General features: G+C 50.0%; 1 protein-coding gene across 5 annotated transcripts in view; it reads left to right on the top strand.

Moving 5' to 3' along the window:
- LOC138472811 (mitogen-activated protein kinase 8-like) overlaps window positions 1-16794 on the top strand; it is a gene marked incomplete in the record, with an annotated part of 957660 nt that overhangs the window by 132487 nt on the left and 808379 nt on the right. The window contains 2 exon segments of one of the 5 annotated variants that reach the window (XM_069611170.1): window positions 7020-7065; window positions 7143-7192. 5 annotated transcript variants of the gene reach the window in all.

Below are 16794 nucleotides of genomic sequence, written 5' to 3'. Positions count from 1 at the left end.
AAGGGGAAAAGAACAGAAAAAAGGCATTAGTAAGCATTCAGCAAATCTTCGCTTATTTTTAAAGACTGTACGAGCTTCAAACGCTTACCTGAATCCCAGCCGCTCTGGGGGAACTCTGTCTCCGGAACTTCTCATCCATCTGCAAGAGGGAAAAGACACTCCAGGTTAGCGTGGAAATATCTAGAGGCGTGGATACCGCACTTACTCACCGCATTTCTTCTTCATAACCGGCATCCTTGCTGAAAACGTCGCGGCACCTAAAAGACACAGGAAAAGAACTCCGTTCAATACAAATACGAAAGGCTCGCATCGCGCTCTCACTCACCTTCAGCGCTACTCATCTCAGCAGCACGTCGCCATCCCCGGACGCCGGCCATCATCTAAGAAAAGAAAGGAACGAAGTTAGAGAACTGTTCAAAAGACTCATTATACTTACCTGTGGGACTCTTGCCAGTGAAGTAACTAGGCAGCAACAAGCCTGCATCAATCAATTCGCCCCTGCGCTGAAAGCAGGACGGAGAGCACACTTTCCAAGAAAGCAAGGTGAGCTGTGGTCAAAAAGGGAAGGGTTGGACCCTGGAGAAGAAAGGGTTCAAGCACACAGAGACAATAGGGAGTTAAACTCTTCCAATCCTGTGTTTCAGGCCAAGTCTCTAGTCGAGTAGACTCCAGGGAAGGGTTTGAGGTCGTAGGAAGTCAGAACAGGCCGAGTGACATCCCCATGGATACCAGGTGAGAGTTACACCTATTAGTCTGGCTGAGGCCCAAATATAATCGATCTTGGATTGTGTGCCGTGGACTCCTGAGACGAACGTGAGACACAAGGCCTCGAATTTTTCTCTCAGCTGCGGAGAGGCTACCGCGCCTGCTCCTCTGCCCTCTCACCATCCTGTCCACTCTTATCCCAGGCTAAATTGAGGTTCCCCATCAGGATGATCTACCCCTTTGCGGTGTCCTCCAGTACCCTCTGGCGATCTCTTAAAAAGCTTTCTTGGCCCGTTTTGGGCATGTACACAGAGACTATAGTGTATTCTAAGCCGCCATGTTCTCCTTTAACTATTATTTACCTTCCCCCTTTGTCCCACAGGATATCCCTTGCTCTGAAGTCCGTGTTCCTGAAAGCTAGTGCCACCCCTCACGTTTTGGTGGGGCCTGAGGCGAGGAACGCTTGGGTGTAGCGCTCAATTTGAAGCATCCCTCATCACTCTTTAGCAGGTGTGTCTTCTGCAGAACTAAAATGTCTGGCCCTCACGTCTTGGTAATTCTTTATAGTGTTTTTCCTCTTGAGCAGGGAGTTGAGGCCCCTCACGTTATGTGTCATGCATTTGAATTTGTCTTGGTGCTCACTCTGCGCTTTTCCCGCCCCTCTCCCCCTGTTGTGTCCCGTCTCCTCTTTGCACCCCCACTGGGGTGGTTCTCTGCCCTTTTTGTTCCTCCTACCCAGATCCTGCCCTTCTTACCCTTCCACTTGCCTGATCTCCGTTTAGCTCTGCTGCCTGCTGCTCTCCCTCCCTTCCCATTGACCACCCCCCACCCCCATCCCTCAGGTGCCGTCACCCTTTCTTGTTCCAACATGTTTTATACTCTTTCACCTGCCCTTTTTCTTATGTACTGTGTCCACCACCCCCTATTCGTACCCCTCGCTCCTCCCTGGTTGTTCCTCCTCTGGCACTCCCCCTCTTGGGCCGGTGGGTGGACCCCTCAGTGACGCTCTTCTTCTCCGTTGCTCCCCTGCTAGCGACCATTCCCACGGGCGGAGACCCAGCCTTTTCTCAGTCTGTCTATCCTCCTCTCTAGGTGTGCTATCCGGTATGTCCGTGTGCATTATGTCTGCCGCTTCTTGAAGGGATTGAGCTCGTTTCTGGATCCCTTCCCACTCGAAAACCAGCCCAAACCGGAAAGTCCATCTATACTTGATGCCCTTTTTGGTCAGTTTTCCAGAATTGGGCTCATGAGTCACCTTTTCGCCAGCGTACTGGCTGCTAGATCTTGGTACAGTGCAATCTCTTGGCCTTTGTAGAGGATTGGCTCCTCCTGTCTGGCCGCCCAGAGGACTGCTTCTTTCTGCCCATATCAGCATTAGATCCGTACATTCCTGGGCCTGGCATTGGATCCCTTGTTTAGCCTCCCCACCCTGTGGATCTGGTCCAGGTGCCCTGTTCCCCCAGAATTTCCGCGCCTCTTCCTTGAGATCTCCATCTGCTATAGTGTCTGGCAGGCGCTTTATTCTTGTATTGATTCTTCTGAATATTTTTTTGATCAACTTGATTGAAAGCAAGAACAAAAACCAAGAAATCTACGTAGCTTTTATCGACTTGTCAAAAGCTTTTGACACAATAAGAAGAGCCAAGTTGTGGGAGAAACTGGAGAACTGGAAATGCCCGCAGATACTGGTAGAGAACATCAAAGACCTGTACACAGACACAAGTATAAGAGTCAGGTTGGACAAAGCAGGAACACTGACGGACCAAATCCCGATAAGAACGGGCCTAAAACAAGGGTGCCCACTCGCGCCAGACCTCTATAGCCTGTATACATCAGACATCGAGGACTCCTTTGAACTTATACGCAGCTTTCCACCTAAGATTGCAGGGACCTCAATAGGGAGACTGCTATATGGAGACGACATCGTCCTTATGGACCAGACCCAAATAGGCCTCCAACGACAGCTGACGGCGTTGCAACAGTATGTGGACGCAAACGATTTGGTAATTAATCCAGAAAAATCGAGGATCCTAAAGCTGCGCCCTGGAGGGAGAAAAAACAGAACGAGAAAGTCAGGTTGGCTACTGAACGGCAAAAGAATCCTGGAAGTGGAGGCCTTGACATACCTGGGAGTCTGCATAAATAACATGAAAAGCGAAAAACCAAGAATCGAAGGGCTAAAACGGAAAGCAAACAACTTAGCGTCTCAAGGGAAAATCCTGCTGAAAAGATGCTGTAGATTTACTTTAACACCATTGGTAACTTTCTACAGGATGAAAGTCGGGCCCACACTGACATATGAAGTTGAATCACCAAGACCCATACCGACACAAACATGGTCAATTCTGGAAGGTCACTTCTGGCGGAAAGTATTACAAATTCCCAAATCTGTACCAATAGAGCTGATACAGAGAAAGTTGCCCTTAACTTCACTTAAAACCATAGTGATATGGAAAACACTAAGCTTCTATCGAAAATGCCTGGAAGAAAACGCAACTGGAGGTTTCAAAGTTCTGAACAAAGCAATAAAAGAAAAAAACAGACGCAACACTAACAGAGTGGCAAGGAGCGTGTCGAGAGATGTTGGTGAACCTAAACAAATCCGAGGACGAACTGTGGATAAACCCAGATGAAACCAAGAAAAAAACTATACACGGCAGACTGGATAGAAACCCAGGAAACGATCTGCAAATACAAAGGCTATGAAGACTTCTGGGCACAACCGTGAAAACTGAACCAGATTCCGAGCTACTTGACTTTATTCCCGAACTGGTACTTTCGAGCTCTTTTATTAAGATTCAGACTGAACATCCTGCCAACGGGAGCAATATTACAAAGGAGGAAAATCATGAACAGAGACGCAAAAATGTAGAGTGTGTGAGCTCAAAGGAGAAAAAGAAACACTGAAACATCTCGCACTCAATTGCACGGGAGTAAGAGAAGCCCGTGAGCAATGTTTGGGCAATGTCCTGAGAAGCTTCGTCACAAGGAGCGCAGAAGACTGATGGAAGAGCCTCATAGAAGAAGAAATAATGAAGATCAATATAGCGCTTGTAAGACTGGTGATTTTAATACTTAAAAAATTAGAAGGGCTTCGTAGTGACACAGACAAAGGGACAATTACCAAAGACGTGTGAGCTACACAAAGGCGGTAGCCAAATTACGGAAATTTGGTCTACAACAGATTAAAGGTTTAAAATAAGGAAAACCACAAATCTGTGAAATGAAAAAGAAAAAAAAATATATATTGTTTCTTTGTGACCTATTCTCTAGGTGCTCCAACTGAAGTCCCATATTTTGTGTTACTACGTTGAGGCGCTCTATCACCTTGTTGTTTTCATTTGTCTCTTTATTGATTTCCTGCAGGCCTCTTTCCACTAGGTCTGTGCAGCGTTCTCCCAGCTGCCCTATCTCCTGCTTCATTTCCCCTAATGCTGAGTTGAGGTCCTTCCTCACTAGCTGGAACTGCTCTTAAAGTCTTTGGCAGGGTGGATTGGAGGGAATGGCTTTCTCACCTGAAGTCTTGCTTTGTCATTGGGGCTTGGTCTTCTCCCCCTTCCATGTCCCCACGGTCTTTGCCCTTGTCTGTGGCCCCCCTCGCCTGTTCCCTGGTGTCCACCGCTGGCCACATGGTCGTGAGGGTGCCCGTGGTATCTGCCGTGGGCTGTCCTCCTTTCGTCTGGCGACCCTTCCCTTTGGTCGTCATTGGGGGAAATGACGGTTATCCTTCGCTTATTTCTGTGGGGTGCGGACCTTCCTTATGTTGACCGGACCTCCTATGCTGTAGGGGGAGGTCACTCCCCCTCTCCTCAGGTGAGCTTCGCTACTCAGTCGTCGTCCTCTTAGACCTTCCTTTCCCACAATGACCCTTTTACCTTCTCCTGTCTACTTCTTCACCCCCCTTCTTCTGGGACCTTCTCCGTCTCCTCCAATGTCCTTCAGTTCTGTGCTCTAGGTCTGCTCTTCTATTCTGCCCTCTGCTCTTCTATTCTGCCCTTCCGTGGCGGGAGAGATGTTATATACTGCCACTTTCTAAGCACCCAGACCCCACACTAATTACATAGCCTGCTTGCAGAGGGCATTTTTAATATTCTTTCATTCTCATGATTAAAGCGCTTGTGGCACCTTTTAATCACGTGACTGAAGGAAAATGTAAAAAGCCTTCTGTAGCAGGCTGTGTTATTAGTGCAGGGCCTGGGTGCTTAGAAAGTGACAGGAGAAATATTTATTCCAGCCACTTTCTAAGCACCCAGGCTTGCAGTAATAACATAGCCTACTTGCAGAGGGCATTTTAAATATTCCTTCCTTCTCACGAATCACGAGAAGGAAAGAATATTTGAAACGTGATCTGCCAGCATGCCATATTACTGTGGGGCTGGGTAGTAGCAAGTGGCTGAAATTAATATTTCTCCCACCGGAACGGGCAGCAGAAATATTTCTTCCTAGCCGGCGCCCACTTACTAAGACCCAGCCCTGCAGACAAGGGGCTTGCAGAAGGCCTGCACCCTTCTCCCTCCACCCTCTCCGAAGCACCACAGCATGAATCCTTAGCTTGGATTGAAGCCAGGTCTGTGAGTTGAGCTAGGGTGCTCCTACTGTAGCCTCTTCTCCACGTGACTTCGCCGCACCCGGGCTCATAAATTGATGCAGTGTATTTAGCCCAGCCCGGGAGCTTCTGACTACTGCCTGCAAACTGTCAGTGCAGCGAGCGCTGAGTTTAAATAAAAAGGCACAGTTATCTGTGCCTTTAAACTCTGCACTCGGTGCCATAATCATTTTGCAGTTGCTGCAACATGCTTTCTAAATTAAAAGGCAAACCAGCGGTATCGTATCGCAAATTGCGATGTGATACCGCTTATTTTATGCCTTGTGCCAGAAACTAAAGGTCCAAGAGATTGCTTAGTGATACAATTGGACTCTGGCACTCGGGTCTCCATATTCAAAGAAGACACAAGAAGCTTTTACAATACATTCCCACTAATAAAAATGTATATGATAAGTCATTTATAACGCACCAGTACACAATTGTTTCTAGGCGTGACAAGACGAGGAAGGGAGGCAGAAGGAGAACAAAGCAAACTCTCTTACTAGGCCTTGTCATTCAGATCATGCAAGTGCGTGGGGCAGGGAGGAGGAGCACTGTCAGGTGTAAGGGAGGCATGGTATTACAAGTATGACACTGACAGGAGTTAAAAGTTTCAAAACCTTTTTTAGATTCTTGGGGTTTGAAGAAACTCCTACTTTGCCTTAAACCTATGACAGGAGTACCATCAAATAATAAAGAAAACAGTCCTAGTCCGTCTTTGTCAGATCAAAATGGTCTATTCTAACAAAACCTAATGCCTGTCCTATCTCTCATACAAAACATGCGTAAAGGGGCATATGTATGCAAAGGAAAATCAGTGTTATAACAAAGTATCAGAGGCGTTGCTAGGGGAGGGCTGAAGGGGCTATAGCCCGGGTCTTTTGGTTGTAGCCCCAGATAGAAGCTTAAGAGCTACAACCAAAAGGTTAGCTACCCAGAGTCCCGACATTAGCTTAGCCCCAGATCTTTTCCAGACCTAGCAACACCCCTGTAAAGGATCAAAGATCAAAGTGGCCCGAGTCAGCTCTCCTCCGCACGTTGGACAGCATGGAGAAAGACAACCCCTGTAGACAGGATGACACACTCTGGCTCAGGTTCTCAAAAAGGCAGTTCAAAATATGGATCTTGGCCTTCTATGTTAGTCACTTATTCCAGCGTTCCAAAAGTTCTTTCATAGTTCAACAAAAAGTTCACATAGGTCTCCCTAAACCAGACTCGGACCTCTCAATCAACAAGTACCTGATTAAACGCAGATCTCCCTTAACGGGCTCGGAACTCACAATCACAGCACTTGCAGGGGTTCCCTTCTCCTAACTTATCACACTTCCGGTCTCCCTCAGTCGGGCTGTTATGCTTACCTGGTATCCAGAGGGTCCCCCACACGATACTGGATGGAGGTCAAAGCGCTATCCCATGCCCCTCTCTGCTTGGTTATGTGCCAGACGTTGGGTAGCGCCTTAGGTTTTTGTGCGTTGAACTCTCCGTCCTGCGTCTCTCTGCAGGGGCGCGTGGTTGGTGCGGGCGTTCCGTGGGCCTAGTTGCTACATTGGTCTGTGTGCCCTTATGTTGGGTCCAGACCGGCTGTGACTGTGACTCTGCTTGCTTTCGTCCAGGTGAGTAATGTCTTTTCCATCTTTATTCTGTCTTTCTTTCCCTCTGTTTTCCCTGTCTTCTCTCCGTCTTGGTCCATTTTGCTGTTCCCTAACAATGTCCCTTTTTGTTTTCACAGGGATGGTTGCGATCTCGGAGTTGCCGCGCCGATGGTGAAGACCACAGTGAGTTATTAATGCGCGGAGCGCTGCGCTGTTTATTGGTGTTAATTGCAAAAGTGTGTTCTCTACTCTTTGTACAGGTTGCGGTGATGTTCCGGAGTGATGAGCGATCGAAGTGCTGCCTGCCCAGGTAAGTGCTTTGTTAATGCTGACCTTGTTCCTTCTCCCTTGCAGGTTGCGGTGAAACCCAGAGATCAGCGAGGTAAGAGAAGCGCAGGGTGCTGCCAGGACTCGCTGCTTGCCCAGGTAAGAATTGTTATTAATGCTGTCCTTGTTTCTTTTTTCTTTTTTTTTTAACCAACTTTATTTTCATTTTTGTTCTTTTTTAAACGTAAGAAAACAGTTAGCCTTTGGTTACAGCAGTATTACAACCATTATCTGTGAAAACAAATTATTTAACCTACTTGAACTTTGGCATCAAGACTATTATTGTCTTCCAACTTTCCCCCCTGAGTATCCCCACCCTCGCCCACCCTTCCCACCCTTTTCCCTTAAAATTATCTGAACCAAACTGAATCAAGGTTATAACCAAAGCAAAGCTGTTTCCTGAGCTCATCGCTCCTCCATGTCTACTGCTGTCTCTGATATGAATGTTTCTTAGAGTCCTGGGTTTAAAGAATTGAGCCTCACTTTCCCCCACGTAGTCCTGAAGTGGATCCCATATGGCTAAGAATTTCAGGTATGTCCCTGATTTTGTGGCACAAATGTTCTCCATCGCCATAACTCCCCACACTTTCATCCACCACCATGGGGTTGTAGGACCTTCCACTGTCTTCCATCGTTGGGCCACTGTCATCCTTGCTGCAGACAGTAGGTGGGTGATGAGAGCCGCTCTGTTCCCTGAAGCTGCGTATATTCCTTCTGACACTGCCCCCAACAGAATGACCTTAGGAGATTGTGGTAGGTCTGCACCTGTTATGTCTTTGATTAGACTCAGTATTTCTTTCCAATACACTTTTATCCTTGGGCACGACCACCACATATGGAATAGGTCACCTCTTTCGCCACACTGGCGCCAACAATCTGAAGGATACGTGGGGTTCATTTTATGTATTCTACTTTGGGGCAGATACCACCGGTAGCATATCTTATATGCTGATTCTTTGATTGCCGTGGATTTGGATAGTTTGTGAGCCCTTCTCCAGATTTGACTCCATTCTTCCTGTGTGATTTCCTCCCCTATGTCCCGCTCCCATTCCTTCATATATTGGAGGGTTTCATCTGCTTGCGATTTATCGAGTAACTTGTACAGTCTAGTGATCCCTTTTTCCTGTGTCCCCTTCCGTATCGTGAGTTCTAGACCTACTGGGGGGCGTAATCCAGCCTGTTTTACCTCAGGGTGTGAGATCCAGTGGCGCACTTGTATATATTCAAATCTGTGATGCTCGGTGATGCCAAATCTTTGTTTGCATAATTCAAAGGAAAAAGTGGGGCATCATCCTGGTACAGGTCTCGTAAGGACACTGTGTCTGCTCCCTGCCAACCGTCCCAGAACATTTGTTAGAGCCCAGGCGTAAAATCAGGATTATGTCCTATAGGGGACATTGGACCCAGGCCTAGTTTGATCCCCCTGCCGTGGATCGCCGTGTCCAAGGTGTGAAGTGTCGTTTTTGTCGCTTCCAATAGGATACCTCCTCTCACTCGTGCTTTTGGCTTGAGGAATGGTAGCATACATAGTGGGGTGTCCGTTGCGGACTGTTCTATTTCCCCCACCCTGGGAGGGAGTCCCTACCTGCCCATTTCAGTGCTTGCACCAATTGGGCCGCTAAGACATATCTCCCTATATCCGGCACTCCTAGCCCCCCCCCCCATAAGTGTTGGGCGCATCATGATCTTTTTTTAGATTCTCAGCTTCCTATTCCCCCAGATGAATTTAAGCACTGCTTTTTGGAGTTGCTGGATCATTGCCGGGGGGGGGGGGGATCACCACCGGGGTGGAATTTACCACGTACAGTAGTCTGGGTAACAAGGTCATTTTTATAGCCGCTATCCTAGCAAACCATGCTAATTCCTGGACGTCTCATCTCTGCAAGTCTCCTTGCAGGCGCTTCCATAGAGGAGTGATATTCGCTTTGAGAAGGTTTTTTGTGGATCTAGTGATGTGGATTCCTAGGTATTCCATGGACTGTTTTTCCCACTGCAGGGGTTAGCGTTCCTCTAGGTAAGTTATGTTCTCTCTACCCTCGGTTACATTCAGTGCTTTGGGTTTGGCATAATTTATTGTGAACCCTGATGTTTTTTTCGAATTTCTGCAGTTCTTTGATTATTCTGGGTAACGTGTACTTTGGATCTGCCATGTAAAGCATAATATCGTCTGCATATAGGGCAATCTTATGTTGGGTTTCCCCTGTACGCACCCCTCTAATACCTGGGTCCTCCCTAATCCTGTGGGCAAATAGCTCCATTGCCATGGCGAATATAAGAGGGGAGAGGGGACACCCCTGCCGTGTACCTCTCCGGATATTGAGTCTTTCTGATGTGTAGCCATTTACAATTAGGTGCGTAGAAGGATGCTGGTAATTAGCCAGAACCATCTTAGTAAATGTCGGCCCGCAGGCGAAACCTTCTAGAACCAGACTTATGTACTCCCAGTCTATGCTGTCGAATGCTCGTGTGGCATCAAGTGCAGCGATAGCGAATTTCTGGACACCCCTGGTGCCCCAGGCTATGATGTCAATTACCCGCCTGACATTATCCTGAGTGTGTCTTCCCCGTACGAAGCCCGCCTGGTCTGTATGTATTATCCCAGGCAATCCTGTCGCCAACCGATTTGCGAGTATTTTTGCATATAGTTTTGCATCAGTATTAAGGAGGGCAATGGGGCGGTAACTGGAGCATTCCACCGGGTCTTTCCCCGGCTTTAGGGGAAGAATTGTGACTGAGTGTCCCATATCCTTTGAGACCGCTCCCTTATCCCTAATTAGGTTGAAAAGGCGAGTGAGGGGGGTTGTCAGTTGCGTCAGGAATACTTTGTAGAACCCGTTCCCTAAACCATATGGGCCGGGTGCCTTTCCTCTAGGTAGCGCTGCAATCACGTCACTCACTTCTTGTGTTGCGAAAGGGGCTCCTAATTGTTCTTTTTGCTGTTCGGAAATCTGTGGCAGTTTTATGGCTGACAGATAGGACACTTGTTCTGCCACGTTCAGGTTCCCACTAGACATCTGGTTTTTGTGAAAGTGGACCATCGTTTCTAGTTTCTCATTATCTCCCGTTTGCAAATCCCCACTACTATTTCTTAACCGGGTGATGTGGTTGCGCGCCTTCTGTTGAGTAATTTGGCTGCCAAGAATTTGCTCGCTTCCCCCCCCCCGTGTATGTAATATGATTGTTTAGTGTTTAGCAGTATTTGCGCTGTTCTGTCCGCCATGTGGTTTTCTAATTTGGATCTAGCTTTTTTTTAGGTCTCGCCAGGTTCTGGGCGTCCGACGGGTCTTATGGAGCTTTTCAGCATTTCTTACCTCTTCTTCTAATTTCTGCGTTGTAAGGGCTTTCTCTCTGTAGTATTGCATTGATTGAGCTATGAATTCGCCTCTAACTGCTTTCCCCGCATCCCATACTACCCGCCAGTCCACCTCTCCATTGTCATTTTCCAGGAAGTAATTTCTTATGACTTCCTCCATATGTGCTCTGAGCGCTATGTCCCTCAGGATTGTTTCATTTAGCCTCCACTGTGGGCGTGGCCTATTCGTTATTTTCTGCAGTTCTATGCAGGTTACCACTGGGGCGTGATCTGAGAGGTATTGGACCTCGATTTCTATTTTCCTGATATAGGGGATCAGGGTGGAAGACACTAGGATCATGTCAATTTTAGAATATCCCCTGTGTACCGCCGAGTAGTGTGTATATTCCCTGCTTTCTGGGTGGAAGAACCGCCACGTCTCTATCACCTCCAAGTCTCTGAAGAGTTTTCCCAGGGTCTGTCTATTTCGCTGGTCTGCAGCTGTCGGGGGGAGTGTATTATCTATTTTTGGGTCCATAACACAGTTAAAGTCACCGCCTATTATCACTCTGCCCTCACACCAGCCCCCGACCTTCTGGAGTAGTTTGGGAATATACTGGTCCTGTTTTTAATTGGGGACATATACTGCTATAATTGTGTACATTTGGTCATTGACACCCAAGTATCTGCCTTCCCGATCCTTCATGTTTGTGGAAGCCCAAGTCCCTGCTACATAGGATTGCCACCCCTTTCGTTTTAGACTGGCTTGAGGTGAAAAGCTGGAGAGGGAATGATCTACTACGCATCGTTCTTTCAGCTTGCCGGAGCAGGTGTGTCTCCTGTAGGATCGCTATTTTCATTTGCATGGTTTCCAGCCTACTCAGAATCGATCGTCTTTTAGCAGGGGAATTTTCACTGTCTGTTTTCTTTCTGTTAAACCCAGTTGTGGAGGTGGCTCATCTTTGCTCATAGTTTTTTGGTTCCTTGCTTTCCTAATCTTCAAACGCTTCCCCCCCTTTCCCACCACCCCCCCGTCATGGGAGAGTATGAGGCTTGGGCCCCTAATGGGCTCCTCCGCTGAACCAACGAATGTAAGGCCCCTAGGGACCCCCCAGTTCACAATGGTCAGGAGTAGATTTACTCTGGCCCTGCTTCCAAGATTAATGACCTCCTACCTCCGTGCAGGCGCTTCAGAGTCATTTTGCGGTCTTCTCACTTTTAGGTGGCGCTTCACTCATTGTCTGTGTGCTTGGCTGCCTTCGGGTCCGTTGGGCTTTTTGGTTCACAAACCTGAACCGGTTGGGTGCTGCCAGTCCTACCCATTCTTCCTCGTCTTTGCCTTCTCCCCGTCGACCATTCCCATGGTTTGCTTGACTGGCCAGATGCGTTTGGCCGAGGGCGCTCGGGTGCCTCCTTCTGTTCGTCCTCCAAGTGTAGGCGAGCTAGACCTTCTGCACAGTTCCCAATATTCCTCTGTTTGCCTTCCCTTGTGAATAAAAGGCCGAATGGGTGCAACCATCTATATCTGATTTGGTGTGTCCGAAGGGCTTTCGTGACTGGTTGCATTAGCCGCCTTTTATGAAGAGTGATCCGTGCGAGGTCTTGGTATAGCTGTATGCGGGACCCGTTGATCGTGAGGTCCCCGTTCATCCTTGCCACGTGTAGCACCTCTTCCTTCAGACCATACGATGTCATCGCTATTAAGACCTCTCTGGGTCATGACCCCGGTTCGTTGCGTATCGGACCCACTCGATGAATATTGTCGAAGCCTATAGTTTCAGGTTGGGCATCGGCTAGTAGGCTGCTAAAGCAGAGTTGCATAGTGTCTCTTAAATCCTTGTTCAGTACTGATTCCGCCAGGCCCTTAACCCTGATATTGGATCTTCTCGAGCGGTTTTCTAGATCCTCCGCCTGGAGTTCCAAATTGTTCGTTGCGGTTGCCAGCTGGTCTAGAAGCAGGCTATTTTGATTAGTCTCCTCCGTGATGTTCGAGAGGCCTCTTTCCACTATGTCTATTCTTTCACCCATCTCTGCCATTTCCTTGTTAACCTACTGGAGGGACGATTTCAGGTCCTCCCTAAGTTGTTCCATTTGAGTATGGAAGGCTTTTGTCATTCTGGCCTCCATACCTTTCAAGCAATTTAACAGTTCGTCTTTGTCGGTTGCCATATTGCTAGTTGGGTGGGCCTGTGTTTCAGTGGGTGGCGCTGGGGGAGGAGAAGGCGAGTCTACCTGCGTACGGCCTCTTTGTCGTCAGCACTTCTCAATCTGTCCCTCCTGGGGCCTGGCCAGGGTCCGTGCTCTTGATGGGCCCGTTTTGGATTTGGTACCTGGCATCTGAGGCAGTCAGCTATTGTCGGCGGTTAGATTGCCCGAGGCAGTGCGAGTTTCGTTGTTGCAGCCGTTGCCTTCTTCCGTTTTAGGTGTCCATTGCGGGATTGTGGGTCATGGGTCTGGATCACAGCTCATTTTGGGCGCCTAGGCAGAATCTTCCGTGCCCCTCAGGGTTCCAGTGGCCAGCTACTGGCGTAGCGCTTTCTTAGGGGGAACCTTTAAATACTCCAAACGTGCTCTGCTCACAGCACCACTTCTGGCCCAAACACAACGTGTAATATCATGGATGGGGGTCACCCACCTGGCATCTGAGGCAGTCAGCTATTGTCGGCGGTTAGATTGCCCGAGGCAGTGCGAGTTTCGTTGTTGCAGCCGTTGCCTTCTTCCGTTTTAGGTGTCCATTGCGGGATTGTGGGTCATGGGTCTGGATCACAGCTCATTTTGGGCGCCTAGGCAGAATCTTCCGTGCCCCTCAGGGTTCCAGTGGCCAGCTACTGGCGTAGCGCTTTCTTAGGGGGAACCTTTAAATACTCCAAACGTGCTCTGCTCACAGCACCACTTCTGGCCCAAACACAACGTGTAATATCATGGATGGGGGTCACCCACTGCCTGGCGCCTCGTGATGTGCTACCCCCTCTGGTCCAAATCCGACCTCCTATGTCTCGCCGCTCCTCCGGGCGAGCGTTCGCTTTTCAACGGCTTCAGGGGTGTCAACAACCTGGGGGGGGGAGGGCCCAGGTCGCAATCAGATGGGAATCCTCTAGAACATGGGGCGTTGGGTGTGCCCGGTGTCCGCTCCTGTTCTTCCGTGGGGGGGTGCCCAACCTCAGCAGCGTCTCCCTCTCCCCCACCACCGCAGCTCACTGATTCCGTATCCAGGGCCTTCCCTCAACGCCCGCCACTCCTCCCTCCATTCACACCGCTGTCTCTCCCTCTGGTCACTCACCCAGCTGTAAGGGTCTGCTGGAGCTCCTTTTGCAGGGGCCGCCGGCACCTCGCGGGCTCCTCCGCACCGCTGAGGCGTGTTGTCGGGCGGGGGGAGAAAGGGAACCCCCAGCGGACTCCCCCGCACCGGTGAGGCATGCTGCAGGGCAGGGGGAGGCGAACTCCCAGCTCCGATCAGCCTTTGCTGCCTCTGGTGCGGCCTGGCTCGGGGCTTCGTTGTCTGGAGGAATGGGTGTCTCTGGTGGTTGTCCGGGACGGAGCGTGTGGGGCTGCCCGTCACTGCTGTCTCGGGTCCTCTCGCCTCCCTCCGAGGTCTCCAGCCGGCACTTTACGGGCTCCTCCGCACCGCTGAGGCGTGTTGAAGGGCGGGGGGAGGGGAAGCTCCTACCTCCGATCTCCTTTTGCTGCCCCTGGTGTGGCTGGGCTTGGGGCTTCGTTGCTTGGGGGCGGGGGAGTATTCGCTGGTCATCCGCGACCGAGCGTGTGGGGCTGTCCGTCACTGCTGTCTCCCTCCGAGGCCTCCAGCGGGCGCTCCGACTAGGTGTGTTGCAGGGCAGGGGGAGGGCAACTTCCACCTCCAATCCTCTTTTGCTGCCTCAGGTTTTGCCCCTAATCGGGCTTAGGGCTTCGTTGTCCGGGGGCGGGGGTGTCTTCGCTGGCCGTCCTCGACCGAGCGTGTGGGGCTGCCCGTCACTGCTGTCTCCCTCCTAGGCCACCAGCGGGTGGCTCGCGGGCTTCTCCGCACCGCCTAGGTGTGTTGCAGGACGGGGAGGGGAACTTCCACCACTGATCCTCTTTTGCCGCCTCAGGTTTGGCCCCTAACGGGGCTCGAGGCTTTGTTGCTTGGGGCGGGGGTGTCTCCGCTGGTCCTCCGCGACCGAGCGTGTGGATCTGCCGGTCGCTGCCACCTCGGGTCTTCCTGCCTCTCTCCGGGGCCTCCAGCGGGGCTAGCTCGCTCTCGCTGCTGGGTGCGTGCCTGGATGTAGTGAGCTCCGTCGCCTGCACCGGACACCTTGCTCAGGCGTATGTCGTTCGGGTGCTCGGTCCCCGTCCTGCTGTGCTTCCCCTTCGGTTTGCTTAGGGGCTTTCATAAGCCGCTGTGTTCACCTTTTTCTCGGCCTGCACGGAGGACTTGAGGAGTGCGTCCTCACAGTCCGGCGGCCATCTTGGAATCCCTGTCCTTGTTTCTTTACCTTTGCAGGTTGCTGCGAACTCTGGAGATGGGCGAGATAAGTGAAGCGTAGGATGGATTCAAGGCCGGTTACTTCACAGGTAAGTGTTCTTGCTCGCTAATGCTGTTCTTGTTCTTCCCAGTTATTAATGGAATCCGGATCTAGGGCTTCAGGATCTGGCCATCGGAGAAGCAGATGAGCAGGAGCTGGACACTGTGAGTGTTAGGCTGCAGGAGTGCAGAATAACGCAAAGCGTTTTCTGCTGGTTGGGTGTGGGTTTAAATAGCCTAGGTAAAGTAGTTCCAGGCCAAGTAGTTCCAGGACAAGCCACACCCAAAACACTAGACCGCATGGCTTGGTTCTAAAGAACTGAGCTGTCTAATAGGCCTCCATGTTGGATTAAGGTCCAAAACTGGTATTGCTTTATTCCTGATAATGAGCCTGGCGCCAAAGGCTCCAGGACTGACTCCATGTATGTTTCTGATGGAGTTTTAAGGCCCTTGGGGCTGGTGTGAAGGGCTTTAGCCCCACTGCTGCCAGGGGGCTGTTATACCCGAGGGGGGCCAGGGGCATGGTGACAGCGCTTTCTGATGTCGAAGACTTTCGAATGTTCAAGACTTTTACCATAGACCTCTGCAGAACCACTTCGACTTTCTCTTCAGCTCACACTTTTATTTGCCCCAGTGTCTCTTGGTCTTGGTAGTTCAATACCATAAGCACAAAAGTTCAAAAATCTTTCTCTTCAATCATTCACCTCATCACTTCCCCTTTTGCAAGGGTTAATCTCGACCATTACGCATTTGAGTTTGTTCATTTTGCCGCTTTATAACAATTTCACATTTCGCAGAGTCTTTCAGATGGGGTACTTCCTTTCCCCGGACCATTCTGCTTCTCTGCATCACTACACTTCAGTTATCAGCCACATAAAAGTTCATCATTGGTTAGCTTTCGTTCGAGTCTCATCAGCATGTACACATCCATCACTTGTGAGATGCACTGTAGCGGCTTCAATCTTTCCTTAACACAAACCGGCCTTTCAAGTCTTTCACTAACTCACTGGTTGTGCGCGTTCTTTTCTTATCTCTGCGGCTTTGATTCACAACTCAAAGTTAATTCCTCAGGCTTGACCTCACCTTCCCAACTGTTGTTCACCCGAGAGGGTCGCTGGCGTTCTTGAAACACAATGCAGGTTTTTTCTCGTCTATTTGGCTTTCTCTGCGTCTCCTTCACGGTTTCCCAGAAGCAACGACCTTCTGCAGGGATCTTAAAGGTTTCCCTACCCTTTGCTCTAATCCCTCGATCGGTTGTCCTGCTCCAGTAGATTCACCTTCGCCCTGGAAGTTCTGCTCCTTCTCGTGTTCCACATTGCTCAGTGTCTCTGTTCCGCCTTTTATCCATGTGGGGAGAGCTAATGGGTATCAGATGTATGTGATTAAAGTTAAGTGCTTGACTTTGCCTGACTCGATTAGCGGGACATGTCCATGGGATATGTAAGTGTGAGCCTCTTTACTCTGCCGCCCTCTTCCTCGGCCCAGTGTTCGTGTAGAAAGGGCGTGGGTTTGGGACGCTGGATGATCCCATGAAATAGGATGGGGCATGTTATGGGAAAGGGGGAATGCCGTGTCTCAGCATTCGTTGCCTCGCCCTCGCTCCCCAACGACTACTCACCCAGGTGATCCTACCGCACTGGTCCACTCCCAGGGTCTGAATCTGAAGGCAAAGGCCGTGCCCTTGCCACCTGAGAGAAATCCCTGGGGTCTAGTAAGTGAGACGCCCTTTGATCTTTCACACAGGGGAGGAAGGAGGGCGGAGTATGTGATGGTAATGCGATAAGTGCTGCCA

The sequence above is a fragment of the Ambystoma mexicanum genome, chromosome 8, assembly GCF_040938575.1.
Source record: "Ambystoma mexicanum isolate Mex_15411 chromosome 8, UKY_AmexF1_1, whole genome shotgun sequence".
Classification (NCBI taxonomy): Eukaryota; Metazoa; Chordata; class Amphibia; order Caudata; family Ambystomatidae; genus Ambystoma; species Ambystoma mexicanum.
The sequence above is the reverse complement of the archived record's forward strand: the minus strand, read 5'-3'. Positions and strand labels throughout refer to the sequence as shown.